The following is a 5,103-nucleotide window of genomic DNA, read 5'->3' as shown; positions in this document are numbered from 1 at the left end:
GTACGGTTATGACGTTCGGACACACCATTATGCTGTGGTGTTCCATGTGGCATGAGTTTGTGAAACTTTTCCACATTGTTTTAATTGAAGACCAAACTCGTAACTTAAATATTTTACCTCTACGATCATATCGTAGAAACTTTTATTTTCTTGTTACGATGATTCTCCACTTCACTCTGAAATTCTTTGAACTTTTCAAATATTTCAGACTTGTGTTTCATTAAGTAGATATACCCATATCTGCTCAAATCATCTATGAAGTTCAGAAAATAACGATACTTGCCGTGAGCTTTAACACTCATCGGACCGCATACATCAGTATGTATTATTTCCAATAAGTCAGTTGCTCGCTCCGGAGAACGGAGTCTCAGTCATCTTGCCCATGAGGCATGGTTCGCAAGCATCAAGTGATTCATAATCAAGTGATTCCAAAATCCCATCAGCATGGAGTTTCTTCATGCGCTTTACACCACTATGACCTAAACGGCAGTGCTACAAATAAGTTGCACTATCATTATTAACTTTGCATCTTTTGGCTTCAATATTATGAATATGTGTATCACTACAATCGAGATCCAACAAACCATTTTCGTTGGTGTGTATGACCATAGAAGGTTTTATTCATGTAAACAGAACAACAATTGTTCTCTAACTTAAATGAATAACTGTATTGCAATAAAAGTGATCAAATCATATTCATGCTCAACGCAAACACCAAATAACACTTATTTAGGTTCAACACTAATCTCGAAAGTATAGGGAGTGTGCGATGATGATCATATCAATCTTGGAACCACTTCCAACACACATCGTCACTTCACCCTTAACTAGTCTCTGTTTATTCTACAACTCCCGTTTCGAGTTACTAATCTTAGCAACTGAACTAGTATCAAATACTGAGGGGTTGCTATAAACACTAGTAAAGTACACATCAATAACATGTATATCAAATATACTTATGTTCACTTTGCCATCCTTCTTATCTGCCAATCACTTGGGGTAGTTCTGCTTCTAGTGACCAGTCCCTTTGCAGTAGAAACACTTAGTCTCAGGCTTAGGACCAGACTTGGGCTTCTTCACTTGAGCAGCAACTTGCTTGCTGTTCTTATTGAAGTTCCCCTTCTTCCCTCTGCCCTTTTCTTGAAACTAGTGGTCTTGTCTACCATCAACACTTGATGTTTTTCTCGATTTCTACCTTCATCAATTTCCGCATTATGAAGAGCTTGGGAATCGTTTCCGTTATCCCTTGCATATCATAGTTCATCACGAAGTTCTACTAACTTGGTGATGGTGACTAGAGAATTCTGTCAATCACTATCTTATCTGGAAGATTAACTCCCACTTGATTCAAGCGATTGTAGTACTCAGACAATCTGAGCACATGCTCACTAGTTGAGCGATTCTCCTCCATCTTTTAGCTATAGAACTTGTTGGAGACTTCATATCTCCCAACTCGGGTATTTGCTTGAAATATTAACTTCAACTCCTGGAACATCTCATATGCTCCATGATGTTCAAAACGTCTTTGAAGTCCCGATTCTAAGCCATTAAACATGGTGCACTAAACTATCAAGTAGTCATCATATTGAGCTAGCCAAACGTTCATAACGTCTGCATCTGCTCCTGCAATAGGTCCGTCACCTAGCGGTGCATCAAGGACATAATTCTTCTGTGCAGCAATGAGGATAAACCTCAGATCACGGATCCAATCCGCATCATTGCTACTAACATCTTTCAACACAATTTTCTCTAGGAACATATCAAAATAAACACAGGGAAGCAACAACGCGAGCTATTGATCTACAACATAATTTGCAAAATACTACCAGGACTAAGTTCATGATAAATTTAAGTTCAATTAATCATATTACTTAAGAACTCCCACTTAGATAGACATCCCTCTAATCCTCTAAGTGATTACGTGATCCAAATCAACTAAACCATGTCCGATCATCACGTGAGATGGAGTAGTTTCATTGGTCAACATCGCTATGTTGATCATATCTACTATATGATTCACGCTCGACCTTTCGGTCTCCGTGTTCTGAGGCCATATCTGTATATGCTTGGCTCGTCAAGTATAACCTGAGTATTCCGCGTGTGCAACTGTTTCGCACCCGTTGTATTTGAACGTAGAGCCTATCACACCCGATCATCACGTGGTGTCTCAGCACGAAGAACTTTCACAACGGTGCATACTCAGGGAGAACACTTCTTGATAATTTAGTGAGAGATCATCTTATAATGCTACCGTCAATCAAAGCAAGATAAGATGCATAAAAGATAAACATCACATGCAATCAATATAAGTGATATGATATGGCCATCATCATCATCTTGTGCTTGTGATCTCCATCTCCGAAGCACCGTCATGATCACCATCGTCACCGGCGCGACACCTTGATCTCCATCGTAGCATCGTTGTCGTCTCGCCAATCTTATGCTTCCACGACTATCGCTACCGCTTAGTGATAAAGTAAAGCATTACAGCACGATTGCATTGCATACAATAAAGTGACAACCATATGGCTCCTACCAGTTGCCGATAACTCGGTTACAAAACATGATCATCTCGTACAATAAAATTTAGCATCATGTCTTGACCATATCACATCACAACATGCCCTGCAAAAACAAGTTAGACGTTCTCTACTTTGTTGTTGCATGTTTTACGTGGCTGCTACGGGCTTAAGCAAGAACCGATCTTACCTACGCATCAAAACCACAACGATAGTTTGTCAAGTTGGTGCTGTTTTAACCTTCGCAAGGACCGGGCGTAGCCTACACTCGGTTCAACTAAAGTTGGAGAAACTGTCACCCGCAAGCCACCTATGTGCAAAGCACGTCGGGAGAACCGGTCTCGCGTAAGCGTACGCGTAATGTTGGTCCGGGCCGCTTCGTCCAACAATACCATCGAACCAAAGTATGACATGCTGGTAAGCAGTATGACTTATATCGCCCACAACTCACTTGTGTTCTACTCGTGCATATAACATCAACATATAAAACCTAGGCTCGGATGCCACTGTTGGGTTTCGTAGTAATTTCAAAATTTTCCTACGCTCACGCAAGATCATGGTGATGCATAGCAACGAGAGGGGAGAGTATGATCTACGTACCCTTGTAGATCGACAACAGAAGCGTTTGGTTGATGTAGTCGTACGTCTCCACGGCCCAACCGATCAAGCACCGAAACTACGACACCTCCGAGTTCTAGCACACGTTCAGCTCGATGACGATCCCCGGACTCCGATCCAGCAAAGTGTCGGGGAAGAGTTCCGTCGGCACGACGGCGTGGTGACGATCTTGATGTACTACTGTCGCAGGGCTTCGCCTAAGCACCACTACAATATTATCGAGGACTATGGTGGAAGGGGGCACCGCACACGGCTAAGAATATGATCACGTGGATCAACTTGTGTCTCTAGGGGTGCTCCTGCCTCCGTATATAAAGGTTCAAGGGAGGGGGGCCGGCCGGCCAAGGTGTGGCGCGCCAGGAGGAGTCCTACTCCTTCTGGGAGTAGGACTCCCCCCTTTCCTAGTTGGAATAGGATTCGTGGAGGGGGGAGGAAGAGGAGAGAGAGGAGGAAGGGGGGCCGGCCCCTCTCCTTGTCCAATTCGGACCAAGGGGGGGTGGTGCGCGCGGCCCATCTCTGGCCACCTCTCCTCTCTTCCACTAAGGCCCACTAAGGCCCATATACCTCCCCGGGGGTTCCGGTAACCTCCCGGTACTCCGGTAAAATCCCGATTTCACCCGGAACACTTCCGATATCCAATCATAGGCTTCCAATATATCAATCTTTATGTCTCGACCATTTCGAGACTCCTCGTCATGTCCGTGATCACATCCGGGACTCCGAACAACCTTCGGTACATCAAAATGCATAAACTCATAATATAACTGTCATTGTAACCTTAAGCGTGCGGACCCTACGGGTTCGAGAACAATGTAGACATGACCGAGACACGTCTCTGGTCAATAACCAATAGCGGAACCTGGATGCTCATATTGGCTCCTACATATTCTACGAAGATCTTTTATCGGTCAGACCGCATAACAACATACGTTGTTCCCTTTGTCATCGGTATGTTACTTGCCTGAGATTCGATTGTCGGTATCCTATACCTAGTTCAATCTCGTTACCGGCAAGTCTCTTTACTCATTCTGTAATACATCATCCCGCAACTAACTCATTAGTTGCAATGCTTGCAAGGCTCAAGTGATGTGCATTACCGAGAGGGCCCAGAGATACCTCTCCGACAATCGGAGTGACAAATCCTAATCTCGAAATACGCCAACCCAACATGTACCTTTGGAGACACCTGTAGAGCTCCTTTATAATCACCCAGTTACGTTGTGACGTTTGGCAGCACACAAAGTGTTCCTCTGGCAAACGGGAGTTGCATAATCTCATAGTCATAGGAACATGTATAAGTCATGAAGAAAGCAATAGCAACATACTAAACGATCGGGTGCTAAGCTAATGGAATGGGTCATGTCAATCAGATCATTCACCTAATGATGTGATCCTGTTAATAAAATAACAACTCTTTGTCCATGGTTAGGAAACATAACCATCTTCGATTAACGAGCTAGTCAAGTAGAGGCATACTAGTGACACTTTGTTTGTCTATGTATTCACACAAGTATTATGTTTCCAGTTAATACAATTCTAGCATGAATAATAAACATTTATCATGATATAAGGAAATAAATAATAACTTTATTATTGCCTCTAGGGCATATTTCCTTCAGTCTGTGCCTTCAAAGAAGGCGTCAAGTACAGAGAACTGAATCTGAAATTCGGTCGAACCGGAGATATGTCTCTGAACCGAATGATGAAGATTGCCACCAAGTACGCTAATGGAGAAGATGAGGATCGACTCCGGAGTGGCAAGCTGAAGTCAGTCGCCCAAGAAACCGGAGGAAATTCCAATCGGAAACAGAAGCGGAAAGCCGAGCCAGCTGCTCCTGGGAAAGCCTTGGCTGTGACTCAAGGAAAGTTTAAGGGGAAACCCAAAGGACCTTGGAACCCCAAGAAAGTTAAAGACCAAGACGGAAATGATGTGTTGGATTTGCCGTGCCTCGTCCACACTAAGAAA

The sequence above is a fragment of the Triticum urartu genome, chromosome 3, assembly GCF_003073215.2.
Source record: "Triticum urartu cultivar G1812 chromosome 3, Tu2.1, whole genome shotgun sequence".
NCBI classification, from domain to species: Eukaryota; Viridiplantae; Streptophyta; class Magnoliopsida; order Poales; family Poaceae; genus Triticum; species Triticum urartu.
Note: the sequence above shows the minus strand (reverse complement) of the source record.